The sequence below is a fragment of the Melopsittacus undulatus genome, chromosome 3 (assembly GCF_012275295.1).
Source record: "Melopsittacus undulatus isolate bMelUnd1 chromosome 3, bMelUnd1.mat.Z, whole genome shotgun sequence".
Taxonomy (NCBI): Eukaryota; Metazoa; Chordata; class Aves; order Psittaciformes; family Psittaculidae; genus Melopsittacus; species Melopsittacus undulatus.
Genome location: NC_047529.1, coordinates 100,574,336 through 100,591,550, shown reverse-complemented (window position 1 = coordinate 100,591,550; position 17,215 = coordinate 100,574,336). Strand labels below are relative to the sequence as shown.

General features: G+C 40.8%; 1 long non-coding RNA gene across 1 annotated transcript; it reads right to left on the bottom strand.

The window, feature by feature from the left end:
- Positions 1 to 5,762: 5,762 nt before the first annotated feature.
- On the bottom strand, positions 5,763 to 16,932 carry LOC115945882 (uncharacterized). The gene is made up of 3 exons (XR_004080072.2): positions 16,829 to 16,932; positions 12,640 to 12,735; positions 5,763 to 6,643 (listed from the first exon to the last, which is right to left on the bottom strand). It is a non-coding gene; the product is annotated as an uncharacterized lncRNA (long non-coding RNA).
- Positions 16,933 to 17,215: the final 283 nt, after the last annotated feature.

Below are 17,215 nucleotides of genomic sequence, written 5' to 3'. Positions count from 1 at the left end.
ATTAAAAAATTTTGATTTAAAAGGTGACAGAAACACTTGTCTATCACATGTTGTAAATGAAATGAGGTCAGATTACTTTGGCTGCTTACGCTCTTATAATGCAAAAGCAGACCCATAGTAATACAGGATAAACATGCTTTGGCTTTTCATTTCAGCATTTAAATTGATTTTGTCTAGCAATATTTTTGTACCATGATAGCTATACCTACAATCTTCCTAATGGAAACATACCTTATGGGTGTAAACTATTTAGCTGAATTAAATAAACTAGATGAACAAAAGGATTCATTTTCTTTTATTCCTCTTTCCCCCCTTATTCCCCGTTTTGTTTTTAATTCTGTTTTAATTGCATCTATATCAGTAGAGGTGTGATTTTATCTATCTTTCTTCTAGGATTGCATCCCTTCTCTTTTACTTTTCATAAAAAGTCTCACTGGCAAATTCAATGTAATGGTTTAATAGAGACAAAATCAATTTGCAGCAAATACCAGATAAATAAAAAAAATATATATATAGAACTTGAAAATGTAACTCTTCATTCCTGGAACAACCACACAAAGGGATTGACAAAACCTGAACATACCAATAACTAGGAGGTTTCAGTGAAACCGGTTTGAAAAATAGTAGCCAGGTACCCATAAAACACATTTCAGCTGGGAATACAAAACAATACTCATGATGAGCTGAGGCTGGGCACACAGCCTGAGAGACTGCACTGGCATCAGTTCTTGCCAACCCTGAGTAAAGAGTGACCTCCCCAGTGCCTGTGAGCTTGGAGAAAGAGAGGGAAGGAGTGAAGTGCCCTAGAAATCTTGGGTCAGACCTAAGCAATGAAGTTTTCATGGTTTTCATATTTGCCTTTTTATTCCTATCCCTCCAAATAAATCACATCCTGAGGTACCCAGCAGATTTCTGTGGGGTTACTTTTATCAGTTGCAGTGAGGAAAGGTGCAAGATTCCTCATTAGTGAGTACTGTACCAACACATATGCTAGGGTCCACCTGATTATTCCCTAAAGTGCTTTTGTCAGCACAGTTAGTTAATAGGTAGCTAACCATATCTGAATGTAGGACCATTCTACTGCTATAAATACATTCTCAAGAAGAGTCAGTATGATACATGGATGCCTTATGCCCTATGTAACCCCTAGAATAATGTCCCCAAAAGCTGTTTGCCAGAATCAGGCAGAAGATGAAGTTCATCTAAGACCTCACTGATTCTGAAAGCAGAGGGCAGTCCTACCTCTGCCCATACCTTGGGCCACGACGATGCTCACCAGGGGATGCTCAGTTGGGAACTAGTCCTGCTCAAAATGAGTTTGACCAAAGAAAAGATTTTGTGTCTCCTAGATCAGAGCCCCTGGCCCTGCTGACTCTGTGGGCACACAAGGACTAGTGGCATCACACAGATGGGGACAGAACTGCATGAGGTTCAGCATTAGATCAAATTAAGATAATTGGAGAAGTATATGGCACTGGAATGGGTTGCCCAGGTAGGTTGTGAATGCTCCATTCCTGGCAGTGTTCAAGGCAAGGTTGGACGAAGCCTTGCATGGCATGCTTTAGTGTGAGGTGTCCCTGCCCATGGCAGGGGGGTTGGAACTAGATGATCTTAAGGTCCTTTCCAACCCTAGCTATTCTATGATTCTAGGATTCTGTATCTGAAGTCAATAAATAATATTGATTGGGGAATGAATAGAGGCAAATTGCTTTCTATTCATGACAACTATCCACACAGAAAGACAAATAAGTGTCAGATAGATACGTTATTTACAGCAGGGAATTGATTCAATTCTTCTTACAGAGCAAGAGAGGAGTGATAATACACATTAACACTTGTATTAATAAACAGAATGTTTCAGTTTTAGTTTCATTGAAGCAGAAATAGAAATGCTTAAGGTGCTGGTTTTGGGGTTTTGTTTGTTTTTTTTTTTTTTTTAATGCAGCCCAATATGTGGGAGGTAACAAAGCATCAAAAAGGTTACAATTGATTTGGAGCATATGGCAAAACTCTTTGTCAGGGAAAAGGAGCAAAAACGTTGTTTTGTTTGCTGGAAGAAAAACAAATGAGAAGACTAAAGCAACTCGATTTGCTAAGTGTGAAATGCATTAGGAGGTTAGGAGTGTTGCATAGCTGAATGCTGAGCTGTCACTGCCAGACACTTCTCTGCTGTCATCCAGTCCTGGAGCTCTGAAGTAGGTCTGGCAGCTCCATCCCTATCTTGATCAGAGCCACAGCTTTGGGCTGTGGGGATAGGAGTATATTGCTCCAGCTTAGTATAGACAGAGAAGAGCTGAGGGAAGCTTTATGGGTATTTTGAGACAGAAGAAAAAAAACTTTTTAAGTATTTTTTAAGTATTTTGAAACAGAAATGCAGTCAGTATATTACTTATTCAGATATTCAGATATTTGATTCATTTGCTGATGTGAGTAGCTCCAGGGAGGATAACATCAGCACTGGATCATGGGGAAAACATAGCATTCAGGAGTCTCAGTCCTGAATGGCAAGAGCTACCAAGGGAACCTCAAGGCCTCAACAGGATCTGCCCAGGAAGCCAGCATCTGGGCTTACGTGAGCAGCTGACTCATAGAGGGTGGTACCAGGAGGGACAGCACGACCCCTGAGCAGATAAAATGGTGTTTGATAGATGGACCACTCAGTGGAAAAGAACTGTCTGGATGCATGCAAGGAGTTGTGGTCAATGTCTCAATGTCCGGCTGGAGACCAGTAACGAGTGGTGTCCCTTGGGCATTGGTGTTGGGACCGGTCTTATTCAACATCTTTGTAGGTGACATGGACAGTGGGATTGAGTGTGCCCTCAGCAAGTTTGCCGATGACACCAAGCTGTGTGGTTCAGTTGATACACTGGAGGGAAGGAATGCCATCCAGAGGGACCTTGACACACTTGTGAGGTGGGCTGATGCCAACCTAATGAAGTTTAACCATGACAAGTGCAGAGTCCTACACCTGGGTCAGAGCAATCCCAGGCACAGCTACAGGTTGGGCAGAGAAGAGATTCAGAGCAACCTTTCAGAGAAGGACTTGGGGATGTTGGTCAATGAGAAAATTAACATGAACCAGCTTCAGTGTGCGCTTGCAACCCAGAAAGACAACCGTATTCTGGGCTGCATCAAAAGGAGCATGACCAGCAGGTCAAAGGAGGTGATCCTGCCCCTCTACTCTGCTCTTGTGAGACCTCACTTGGAGTATTGTGTGCAGTTCTGGTGTCCTCAACATAAAAAGGACATGGAACTGTTGGAACAAGTCCAGAGGAGGGCCACAAGGATGATCATGGGGCTGGAGCACCTCCCATATGAAGACAGGCTGAGAAAGTTGGGTCTGTTCAGCCTGCAGAAGAGAAGGCTGCATGGAGACCTCATGGCAGCCTTCCAGTATCTGAAGAGAGCCTACAGGGATGCTGGGGAGGCATTCTTCATTAGGGACTTTAGCAATAGGACAAGGGGTGATAGGTTTAAACTTAACAGGGGAAGTTCAGGTTAGATATAAGGAAGGAGTTCTTTACTGTGAAGGCAGTGAGGCAACTTGGAAAAGGTTGCCCGGAGAAGTGGTAAATGGTCCATCCCTGTGAGTGTTCAGGTTGGACAGAGTTGGACAGAGCCTTGAGCAACATGTTTTAGTGTGAGGCATCCCTGCCCATGGCAGGGGAGTTGTAACTAGATGATCTCAAGGTCTTTTCCAACCTTAGCCATTCTATGATTCTATGATTCCATATGGATGGCATTCATATTTGGAAACTACATCTATGATAAAAAATCTGAAGTTTCTCCTATGTACCCAGACTCCTTCATCACCAACACTGCCTCTGCCACTGTTCTTAACAGTCCCTTTCCCACATACCACCATCACTTTACATATCAAAATAGCCTTGGTAAGAAATTAGGACCTGCTTTGTTAACCCTTTCCATCCGCCAGAGCATGCCTAGCTTATTCACAGGCTGTCTTGCTTCTAGTGAAAGAAGGTCATTGTCCTCTTTTCTCTGTCTTGGGATAGAAGAAGGATCTAAAAGACATCTAAGATGTCTAAAAGCAAAAACATAAGGCTTTCTAAAACTGACACATGAAATTCACACTGCAGTTAGGAAACCATTGTGCTTTGTGACAGAAGTTAAAATTACTTTTCAAGTGAAGCCACAGAGATGAAGCCACTGACTGCAGAACCCAAAGCAACCCTGTAAACTTTATTACTCTCAATGGACTGCTTTGAACTTCAACTTACTGAGAATGAATTGAAACCAAACTTACTCTATCATGTAGGCTTTGTGATCTTTGGTCAAACATACTATTAACGGAAAGGGCAGTGATGGTCTTTCTTGGTTTAGGTATGTCTCTTTACTGAACACACAAAATAAATATAATTAATGTATATATCATTGAAGTTACATCTGATAATCCAAGTGTTGATCAAAGTGCCATGAGTAGTAGATCATAGCTTGGAAATCAGTGTATGGCCTAACGAAGTAGCACAGGAGGAAATCTTCAGGAAAGAGGGATAGATGCTTGTGAAGCTTGTTAAGTCATGCCATCATGAGGTGTCAGGAAGCCCACATTTATTCCCTTTCAACTCATTCACAAAGGTTTTGTGCTCCAGCTGATGGATTGGAAAGTTATTTCTGTGGACCTTTTGCTGTCTGAATCCCTCTTTGTCTGCTTTGCTCACAAAAGGCTTCGTCTTTGCTCACAAAAAGCTTCATCTTCCACAGGATTCAAATGTTTGCTGCTGGATAGTGTTAGACAAAATGTTTTGAGGAATCCATGTTTATGAATTAATATAAGAGAGAGATTGTAACAATTCCCTAGTTCAACTTCTGTAAAATCCAGCCGAAGAATTTCATCTTACTGCAAACAATTTATCTCCTGCTTAAGCCTCAGGAACTCTTTCTATACTGTAATAATGCAAGATGCTTTATTCAGAAAATAGAAGCTTAAATCTTTCCCTGGGCAGATCCAACCTGGCAGTGAATTATTTCTGCAGGACGTTACCCCTGCAGCTCAGCTGGGGAGCAAAGAGGAAAACAGGCATTATAGTTCAAAACAGTCAAACAGACAGGTTTGGTTTTGGGGCTAGGGGTTTTTTCCCAGTTTGACTAAAAAAAACTTGGACCAGTCCAGCTTTGAAGAAACGTTTTGGAGAAAGTCAGGAAAACAGCTGTGCTTTCTGTTCCGATACTAGCTGGAGGATCCTTAAAATAGAGCTCATCATCTGCCTTTATGATATTAAAGTATACTTTGGGTTGTGAGCATGCAATTACAGTTTAATAAGCTGAATTACTTTAGCTGATGACCAACTTCATGCAGTGCTTTAAAATGTGATTTTCTTTTGAATTGTAATAAAGAGGAAAGAAATTGTGAGTGGTGATAACCTTCAAGTATGTTCAGAGTTCTATATGGTCTCTTATGTGCAAATGAAAAAGCTGAAATACCAGAACAACAGCTCAGGAGGGGTATTGCTTACTTAGTTTGGAAAAGATAATGGTGGTTAATGCTGTTTAATGATACATACTTGTCAGTATTACCCAAATACCTGACAGATAGAAGTAAATCCAAGCCATTTCTAAACTTAGTTGGGATCTTAATTGTTCAAAAGGCTGACACCTGCTATAGTAAATAACAACGTGACCACAGGGAAAACACTGTTTGCATTTATGTATTTATAGAGCACATACCTCAGTGGTATGCAAATAGCTGGTTTCATCACATCACCCATAACTTCACTTACAACATACGTTGCTTACAACACAGCCTGAACTCTGGCAGGTAATTCAGCTGAGCAAACTGTCCTGCTCACAGTGACTCATAAGAAAGAGGCCTTACAGCAAGCAGCCAGGTGATAGAAACACAACAGAGCAAGAGGATATTTTTATTGTTCTGAACAGTTGGTATGGATTATTTCTTTATCCCACAGAGCTTCCAAAGTGCTTACTGATGTACTACAGAGGAAACCTAAAGTATCATTCATATGGTTTAAAAGCAATTTCTTTTAAAGTAAGGTGAACTCTAAAACAGCGAAGGTCTATAATAAATAGAGGTACATCTCATCTTCTTTTATTCTCTATTTTATCCTTTGTTTTATCCTCTATTTTATCCTCTATATTTTATCCTCTATTTTATAATTAAACCCATTCAAATATTCCTTTTTACATAAAAACTGATGCATGATTTTAAGAGGCAAATGGTTAAACAGTTCTTTCTAGACAATAGTGCTGAGAAATGGTTTGCCATAGAGTTATTTGGGATTAGGTATTTTCATTAAAAGAGAAAAAAAAAACAAAGCAGAAAAATAATATTTCTGACCTCAGGCTATGTTAATTCGAATTCCTGCATAAGTCTAGTTCAAAGGGCGTTTGATTAGGGTGATTGACCAGGGGATTAGTTCCCTTAGTTTTCTAATCCTTGAATCACAAGGATTAAACCATGATGATTTAGCACCTCCGAGCTCATCTTCTGCATCATTTTAGTACTTATAGAGTGGGAGACAATCCTTGGTCAGCTCCAGCATCTGGGAGGCTCATAAATTCATTGAGAAATTTTACATTCACTGGGGAAAGCATCATTAATGCAGAACTGAAGCTGTCCACAGTTATTTCATGCCTTCCAAGCGTGCTTCAGGTCTAACTCCCGCGTCTGAAAAAAACAGGAAAGCAAAGGATTAAAGGGCATATCTATGAAAACTTGACACTCACCCTTCCCTGTCCATAGCACCGGAATTACGTGCAAATCACCCCCTTGCCTTGCCTGGTGAAGGTGTGATTAGCCAGAAGGATTAGTCATAGCAATTCAACAGAGCTGTGATTCATGTTAAAAGCTAATCTTGATGGGCCATTCCCACTGTGAATGGGGGAGCAAATTCCTAACACAGGACCATCCTTAAATTCAAGGAGGGCTTCCTGTATCTTCAAGAGCTCCTACACACCTCGGTTAATCACTGTGCTGAATCGGTCCTTTAAATAAAGATGTCAGCAGCTGGCCTGTAGCTGTGTGTGCACCACAAGTTTAATAACAGGTGACTGCAGGGTTAGATTGTGTCAAGTGCATAAAGGCAAAATAACTATAAAAAAGCAAAGGGCTTATCAAATCTGGGAGATCTGGTGTTCCGGGGGTGAGGTGCTCTAGGAATTTGGCTGCAGGGCATGTGTAGCTACCCCTGCTGTACAGTTCAAAGGCACCCTTCGTTATGGGAGCTATTCCCTGAGCAAGGGCTGCACAAGAGAGGCAGGGTAAAGGGTTGCCTGAACATGTACTTTAATTCTTCATTTCTTATGCTCATAAACCTGTTATTTTTCTGACTTGACACTTCCTCAAAAGGCATGGGACCTCATCAGATAGTCTTTGCTATGCTTCAACAAAATTATTTGAACCCTAATTTCCTGTCGTTATTTCTTTAAGCAGAGAGAGAAACATGGTTGACAAAGTTTAGACATCCTTTAGGTAGCCATAACTATGACAGCTTTACAGTAGAGATGCTATGGCAACTAGTTAAATATAAAGGAATCTATGTGATCTCCAAGCGATTCTTCTGTTACTTATAGGAGTGGGGGCTGAAATATTTGGGGTTGCTGCTATTGATTCTCTTAAAGAGACAATGACACACACTCGCTGGGATAACTACTGCATGACTTGAAAACTTTGAGCTACGTCCTGCAACAGTCCAGGCAAGTGCACCCCTGGTTCAAATAGGATTACACCAGTGATGTGGGCCTCCCAGATTTGCTGTGTCATGTCTGGTTTTCAGGGATCCTGTCAGGGGCAGGCAGAACTAATCAGGGTTTCCATCTGGGTATGTATCAAACAACCCTAGACAGTCCACCAATAGCTGAGGTAAAGAATACAAGTCTGAACATCTTTATAACAGCATAACCCATGATATTCCTATACACCTAATCCTAGGCTTCTCTCTCTTCATGCACTTCATTTGTGCCTGTGATACAGGGGTAACCAATGTACAGGGGGGTAATACAGAGAAATTGTACAAGGGGGTTAAAGGAATTCCTTTGCTTAAACAAAAGTATTGTCTGTCCTAAGAACCTGCCATTGCCATCTTGCCAAGGCATTGATTACTGCTGGAGGGGGAGAAGCAGATGCTAGTTCTACTGACAAAAGCAGATGATAAGCCAGGGAGAGGAAGACTGGGCGCTGACCAAATCTTAAGGCCATGACAAATGCACAGCTGTTTGGTCCTACTGAGAAGCGGGGGAGAAGCAGACTGGGCACGGACCAAACCCTAAGGCCGTGTCTGAAGGTTAAAAGGTGTAAAGTTTAAGAAGAAGAAGACTCATTTACTTCATCTTGAAGACCCCTACCCACAAGAGGAAGACTCATTTACTTCATCCTGACACCCCTGCTCATGACCAGAAGGGCCACTGCGCAGGTGCAAAGGACCTTCCGGCTCATTATAATACGAAGCAGGGATAGATAATAAATATGTATAGGCAGACTGAGCAACCTCATGTCTATGTATACCTTAAGAGAATAAATGTAAAGGGAGAACAATCCTGAGGTGTGCATACTTTGGAGGAGCTATCCCCATGCACCTCAGCTGAATAAAAGCATACCTACTTTACAACTTTAACGAGTTGTGGAGTCTATCCGCGCATCACCTGTGCTATTCTAGTCTTCCCTCGCATCACCTGTGCTATTCTAGTCTTCCCGTTTCTTCCCATTAAGGTACTAATCACATGCTTCATCCCCTTCATTCCAACTATGTTTAAATCCTCTCTTCCTTTCAAATACCCTAAAGCTATAAACTTCTTCCATTTGATCCAATGTTTCTGTGCTGGCTAGATGGTTAAACTGCATGTAAAATTGGACTGTACAGTGTAGCACAATGCTTTTGGGTGTATTCCAGCCTCCATAGGAGTAGGAATTTTGGGTACCCAGCATCTGCTCACTGGGTACCCCAGTGCTGCTCTACTACTACTACTGCAGTATCATTAGGATTCCAACAATAACAACAAGCACCTTATTCTTCCAGGACTTCAATGCTAAATGTTCCATAATATGGTAGCAGAAAGAGAACATTTTTAAAGATTTACCTGAAGGAATAAGGTGGATACTGTGTAGAAAATGATATTGCAAAAGAGTTTAACTGAAGTAGAAACAACAGGATAGAATTTATCATATGTATATGATAGTTAAACAATATCTGAGGATCACTTCAGTTCAACTTCAGAATGAGAGGTGATGCAAGGACTCATTAGATTAAGCAGTTAATTTTTCAGAACTGGTGACCTTTACTCAGCTGAGTTTTAAAAGAGAATACTTGGCTGTGCTGAGGTTCATTAGTTGGTTAATGATCTCCTAGTACATTCATAGAATATGATAGGCATGTGAATTTAAAACACCCCTATAAAACAGATGACTGCTATTCAAGAAAAGTTTGGTGGTTTCCTCTAAATGAACAAGGGCAGGTCAGCAGTCTGCATGCCATAAATGAAATCTCTCTGCTGAAAAGCCTTTGCTGATCTCACCTGTTTTCTTTTCCCCCATGAAACAGCTCCCCTTCTCTTTGCTTACTAAAACTGTTGTCTGTTCTTTTAGACCTCTCCCAGAACCTTGTTTCTGTCACATTATCTACCAAATAAAAGCTTTTCAAATGGTAGAGAAGTACTTGGGTATTCACTCTGTCTAGCTGTCCAGTTGAAAAATGTCACCTTTGTCCTACATTTCCCCTCCATCCATTTACTTTGTTGCTTTCACTGAGTGTCTGATGTCTAACCTTTAGGCATATCCCTTCCAGATACACAGCTGCACATGACCTCTTCTGAGAAACATCAACACATCTAACTGACTGATGTGTTATTTTTAATAATGAACATCAATGAAATTGCTCTTACATCTTGCTTTCAAGAGACTTTCAAGAGAACACGTGCCTGATAAAGGTGGAAAAAAATAAGCACTCGGTCTGATTCTAATGTTCTGCTGATCAGCATTTTGACATTACCTGTGAAATGGTTATACTTGACAAAGTCTGGACCTCTTTGCTTTAGAGATACCTGACATGGAGACAACCTGAGGGTGATGTGGGTCAGAACAGTAGAAGACATGTAGGACTACTGGGACTCAAATAATAGCAGATAACCATGATGGTCAGAAAGGAAAGGCTTAGGTAGGCCCAGCTCAAGAGTGAAGATTCTTATTTCCTGTAATGCTCAAGGAAATTACTTGTGATTTTGCTACATGTGTTCCCAGAAGCATATAAACTGCTGCAAGATGACAGTGCCGGGACAAATTAAAAAGCCTCAGTAATTTCTCTCCATACATGTGAGTAATACTTGAAACTTGACCTATAATCACTCAGACTATCACTTCTGCTTTTGAACTTTCTTCCTATCCTGTCTCTATCCTTCAGTTTATCCTCACAGCACTCATGTAGGACACACCAGTATTCTTCTTCCTTTTGCAGAAGAGGAATGTGGCATTGAGACATCATTTGCACATTACTGCACAAGAAATAATAACATGAGTCAAGGTTTTTCAAGTCCCTGATAGCTAGTCAAACCATTTCTTGCACCGTGACTTCCTGCTTTCTCTGAGGATTAAGTGCTGTGTCTTCTGTGTGTATTAAATCCTTTCCTAGGTGGCCTACGTCAAAGCAGGACTTTTGAGCACTGAAGTGCAACGCCTAATTACTGAGGAATCTCAGAATAACATCTCTAAACAGGTTAGAGAGCTGTGATACTCAGTATCTAAACTGTGTGCCCACCTCCAGGAAGGGAAACACTGGTGCTGAGTGAGGTATCCCACAAAACAAGCAAACAGAGCAGATGTTTAAAGTTGAGGTTGACAACAGGCATGGTATGCCAGTATTCAGAGCACTGAGCCATGAAGCAGGACATGCTGAGGAAAGGGATGTGTCTGAAGTTCTCTTTCTCGCCTCCATTTAGTAGTTTAACACAGGTGTGGATTTAGGTACATCTGTGAGGCAGAACCAGAAATGAGCTCTTGAGCTTTGACATCTCAGTCATGCATTTAAATGAAGACAATGAGGTGTAAGTACAGCCCATTCCAGTAGTTCCTTCTTGCACTTTCTGGCACTTTCTGGTCACTTTCTGGCCCTCTTCAGTGTCATGAGCATTGAACCCAGGACTCCCTTTCTGCAGAACAGCCTGTTCTGTAGAACAGATCAGCAACATAAAATATCTAATCAATGGTGGCCTGGGAGACATAGGTCCTCCCTGCCTTCCTGAGTTCCCAGACATGTGATGGTGTACTGTGGGTCCTATTGCCCTGTTATTCCTTGCCATGTGAGTCCTGTAGGCCTGGCCACTTATCCTCAGAAAGAGAAAGGGAGGTGTGCACCAGGCAGTTTAGATGAGATTTGAATTATTTGGCTAAAGTAGCTGGGAAATTGTCTTAAATTGCTCTTTATGTGATTAAAAGTTCTTATCACGCTAATGATAATACCATCAGTTGCTGTTCAGGAAATGTAATTCAGTAAGAGTTACGAGATCTGGCTTCTTTTTTTTTTTTTTCTTTGCTACAGGTTTCCAGCATGACCTTGGCAAACAAATCAATTCAGGTCAAATAACAGTGAGCTTTATACTTTAGGCATTGGTTATCACAAGTAATTGGAATATATCTGCACCTGATTAGCTGAGTTTGGCATTTACCCATTTCTTATAAACAGCAAATGAACAAGCTTACCCGCTTTCTTGCATTTTATGAATGTGCTGATCAAACACTAGTTTATTCTGAAGTTAAATTGAGATTATAACATTTCTGTATGTTATAGGAAGCCAAATACTATTTGCAAAGCAGTCTGAGACTCTCACAGGTATCAAATTCTGTATGCAAGTTACGTAATGCCTTAGGTAATAATTTTTAACCTTTTGAAGTTTCACAGTATATGCCAATATGTGATGTGGATGCTTCCTCAGGAAACTGACATTCACAATGTATTGTCAATGTCTGATTTTGAATCTGTTGTAAGAAAATCTGGGGCAACCATGACTTCAGACAAATGTTATGGTTATGGAAATGTTTTGACCTCATCTCTGTGAGAAGATCAAGAGTCATAGACAGTGCCACTGCTTAAGACATAGCAATGCACCAACGGTATAATTAATGATTAATGTACTATTTATATTGTGGTAGTGTTTCCAAACCACAGTTATATAGCAAGACCTGCTCCTGCTGTACAAACACACGTAAATGTGGTTTCTGCCCCAAAGAGCTAAAAATCTAAATCAGGAAATAAAAGCAGTTTTCAGGGCCTGAAAAAAAATGTCAAATCTATGACAACAGAAGACTGTGCAAAGAACTGCAACATGAAATTCATGGTTTCTCTATAAGGGAAAGTGATTTTAAGCAACGTAAAATGTTCTGTAGATACTCCTGTTTTGGAATATTAGTGACTAATTTAAGTGTAGATAGAGATTTGCCTAAGTCCTTGCCTACATGTTATATATTTTTATCATTATCTTCATATAATTATCTAATGAAAAACTTGGTACAGTTTCCTTACGTAGGCACCCAGAGGGAGTACAAAGGTAGGAAGTTATGCAACTGATGCAGGGAAGCAATATCAGCACACTCAGTTATGCTCTGGAGGCTTCCTTACAACACCCAACTTACAATTGTATGCACCCAAGTTAGATATCTACATTTTAGGAGTTCCTTACTTCCATGTCTTCCCTGTTCCAATCTTTCTGCCCAGAGATTGTTTCCAGATGTCCAGTAGCCCAGTTGAAACAGTGCTACAGCTCTGCCTGGAGAATCTGATAAGATGAAAACCAAAGAATCTTAGAATCTTATGGAAGTTTTTTATAGGTTAAATCTAGAGAGTATGTGCACTTAGTCTTTTGAGTTTTACTGCGTTGGATGTTCATAACACAAACACATTTCTGTTAGGAAACTTCCATTAAGGAAAAAGGGAACCCTCTCTAAACTAGAATATATACTGCCCATGAACCTTATTTTATAGAAGAAAAGTGTCTTTTCATTTTACAGTGTTGAATTATTCAAAGCCCAAAGCTAGACAGGGGAGAAAAAAAATTATACATCAAAGTAACTGTCTGAATGCTGATTATGTCCCTCTTTGGAAAAGAGGGGGGAATAATCATGATTTTCTTCCTACTGAACTATGCAATCAAGAGCAAAAGGAATAGCCAGAGTAGTAGTCTTGAACTACAGAGTGAGTTTTGTTGGCACTCATCTGTGAAAGCTCTGATGGCAGTGTCCATATCAGATTCCCCATACTGTTATAAATTCACTTCTCAAGTTATATCAGAATTACATTTTCAGGGCATCCTTCTGCAATCACATAAAAACCATTACTTTTCAGATAGACACAGAATGATGTAGCCTCAGCTCACCCTCAAAAGAATATTATGAATGCAGATGGATAAAGAGGAGGGGAAGACCAGAGCACTGGTAGCTGTTCAAACAGGATATTACATCAGAGCCAGGGGGGCAGCTCCAGCACAGCAGTGCAGGGAGTACATCACCCAGATGCTGGCATGCCACTAAATGCTTCGAATTCCTTGCAGGTAAACAGCATGTACCTAGGACATACCCATCTAAGTACAGAAGGGTCGTGGACAGGTGAAAAACATACACTGTGAGTTGAACACACGGGATTAAATTTTGCCTCAGGTGTTTGCAGTTAAGACTACTAGTTTTATTGCCTGTGGCACAGGTCAAAGAACTGTGAACGAAACTGGAACTACTGTTGCTCTAGGCTGTTGCTAGAGGACATTCAGCCAAGATAGGCACTTGCAGCTGCTAAAGTCTGGACACACACAGGCACACATTTACACAAAGTTTTTCTCAGACTTCAGTCTGAGTCCTCAGCAACCTCTTCCACCATGTCACCATGTGTCTCTGATGCACCTATGGTTCCTACACTTCCTCACCCAGACTCCAGTTCCTCCACCTTCCCATCCTTAGGCCCCCAGCCCAGTCCCCTGCCCTCCCAGGCCAGCTCTGCTGCTGCAGTGGTGGGGAGGCAGTGGAGCAATCCCAGGAGTGGCTGCTTTGCTGCACTGTGCTCAGCAGTGTGGGACATCTGATCTGTGGCATCATGCTTCAACCCAGAGCATGGCCCAGCTCATTGCTCATGTCAAACATATCATTGCTCACAAGGAATGTCCAATGCACTTTAGATAGGGCTATTAAAACCAGGACTATCCCAAAAGGTTGTAGTAAGCCTTGTGGATTGGCAGGGTTTATCATGCACCTATGTTGCTTCTGGACCTCAGCAAGTGTCTTGAGCGTTTATCTTCCACACAGAGCCATCTGGAGAAGCTAAATTGGGAATTTCTGCACTGCTTTCCATTATTTAGTTTGCATGTGCCCTAAGGTAAGTGAAAAGAAAGTATGTCTTGCAGAACTAAAAGCTCAAATGGTAATTCTCATGTTACAGGCATATTTACAGATATCTACCTGAGAATGTCTTTGCTCAGTATTACCATATGTTTGGCTAGAAGATATCCAGTCTTAATAAAGACTGGATGCAGTTTACTGAGCAATGCAAAACCAGGAGTGAACAATCTGGTTCCAGACTTTTATAAAGATTGGTTACAGTTGTGGATTCTAATTATTCTAGAGATATGGCATATTCCTGACCAGTACCGTCTATACTGATTAAGTCCCTGAGAAGTCCCATAACCTTGCCTAGCAAATAGAAACATCATATTTGTCATCACTACCCTCCACTAATTGATTTTCAACAGCTAGGGATCTTTAGCCAGCATATTGGATTAGTGTGTCAGTGGCTTTCCGCTAGAAGAACTCAGACATCAAGCCTCAAACCACCTGTATGAGGTAAAGAAAATACCTTTGCTATATACATAACCTGGGGTCATGATTAGCTAACACAGTTAACTAACAGGATGATAAAATTCTACTTCCCCCTTTGGACATTAGGAATGGAGAGGCTGGAATTGCAGTAACCAATTGCATACCGTCATTGATCAGCTGCACTGAATGTCCTGTCCTGGTGTTAATATTCCAAAATGTTCTTCTGTTTTCCTGGCTTTTAAGGGCAACTACATTTCAGCACAGACATAAAATAGTTGCACTGTAACAGGGTTAAAATCAGACATATATATTGTCTTCATAAGTATCTGGAAATGTTTAATGACCATGAACCTTAAAAGTACTATCAGGGCAGATACTTAAGGATTTAAAATCAAAAGCACCTGAAAATACTGATAATATGAATGAGCTGAATAGTATTTAGGAATTATTTTCCTCAAAGTTCAACAGTAAGACTTGTAAGAAAGAACAGATGATGAAAGATGGAAAACCAAGTTTCTGAACTGAAGTACTCCAGAAAGTCAAGCATGGAAAGAAAATTATGTGCTTATTTTCCTCTCTTGCTTTCTTCTCCCCAGGAACTGCATTGTTAGTGTGTGTGAGGTGGTGACCTGCAAACCAAAAAGAGATGCCTCTGTCCCTGCCGTAGGTTAAACAAGCTTGTGTTGACTGGCTTTCCTGACCTCACTGTTCCAAAAAATGGGTTATTTTTGCTGGTTGAGTTCTGCTATGTACATAAGCACTCTCTGTAGAGAGACATTTCTGCAGGAGTCTTGCCTCTCAGAAAGCTCCTCATGGCAGAGTAGCTGAGGCATCCTTGGCTTTGTGTAAACTAAAGCCACTGAACTGGACTTGGGTTTGGTCCAGATTTTGTCTCATTTTACGTTTGCTTGAGAGCTGAGAAGTGTGTGAATAGAAGAAAAACAGGGATCAGTGGCAGGTTAGGAAAATCAAAAGACTGGAAGAACATCTCTGCTTGCAGGAAGAGCTTTAAGCCACTGACAACTGAACTCAGGACAGTCACCTAGTCTAAATCCTTGTTACAACAGAGGTTCTTCATGCAGTGTAAAGTGGTAGCCAGGATGAGCATGGCTCCATGGAAAAATTGTATCATGATTGCTGGTTGTTGCTTCCCTCTGGAGAGGTGCACTGTCAGGCTTTCACTCTGCCTTGTCCCCAGGGATGGTTTCAGAGCTGGTTGTTATGAGGATTAATTGACTGCTTTTGTGCATGAGAGGGGAGAGGAATGGAGAAAAAATAGCAAAAATACCTGTGGAAAGGAACCAAGGACAAAACTGAGGGTAGTGGGGGATGTCTGTGGGCTGAGCAATGGTTATTGCTTGAAAATCTCAGATCCTTTGTGCAGAATTAATTGAGGAGTCTAGGGTAGGCTAAAGCAGAAATCTGACTTGGAAATAGACTGTAAAGAATAGTGTGAATGCAGTGGTCACTTGCTGTACAAATATGGTGCATTGCCATTCTTATTAATGAAAACATAAAAAAAAACCCACCAGGCAGGAAGAGGCAGGAAGAGCCAGGATCACAGTACATGTCAGGAGCAGAATGATTTCCAAAAAACACATGAGGAAACAGTGGCCATATACAATTTCATACCTACTCAGTGCAACTAATGAACACTAGTACAGATACAAATCAAATATTTGTGCATCAAATCAAACACCTAAATGCAGACAGCTTGCTTTCTTGGTCCTGGAAGCTCTGAATTTGTGAATTTGCCCTGGATGCTTGAAGAGCTTTCAGCCTAGACTGTGTCTACATATGCATGTATAGCTCAGCAGTGCACCAACCAACTCCAACACCTGAATCTCACAGTAGAGTTACATTAAGGATGGTAATCTATCTGTGTATTTACTGACAACAATTTTTCTGTCAGAGATAACATTAAAAAAAAAGATTTTTGGATTTTTACAAGAAATAAAGTGTAACATTAATGTCAAAAAGGCTGTTCAGACAGGAAAGTAAAGGAATTGTTAATGTAAAAAAGAAGATTCTATAGAATAAAGACAAGCCCTTCAAGCTAGAGTGACTTACCTTCATGATGTATTTTAATACTGGTGGGACTTTTTCTTCCTTCAGGTTTCAGTAAACAGCCATAGGTAAAAGGGGTGGACTCCTGTAGAGAGTATCCACATGGCTTGAAGTTATGGCAGAACACAGCAGCAGCTATGATAAAGATAAATACATTTAAAAAAAGGCTAAATAGTGGCATTCAGACCAGTTCTTTAGTGCTGTCATGGGGAAATCCATGCTGACCTCTCAAATGACATATACAAGAGCAAAAGAAAGCTCCCTGTGTAGTAAGATAGTCTATTATCTCCAGTTATATCTCCAGTTATCTTGGTTTAAGCTGGAAAGTTTTAAATCCTTGCCCTTTTTATTTTATTTTTTTTTAATTGTAGGCAGTTATGGCTCTGAGTG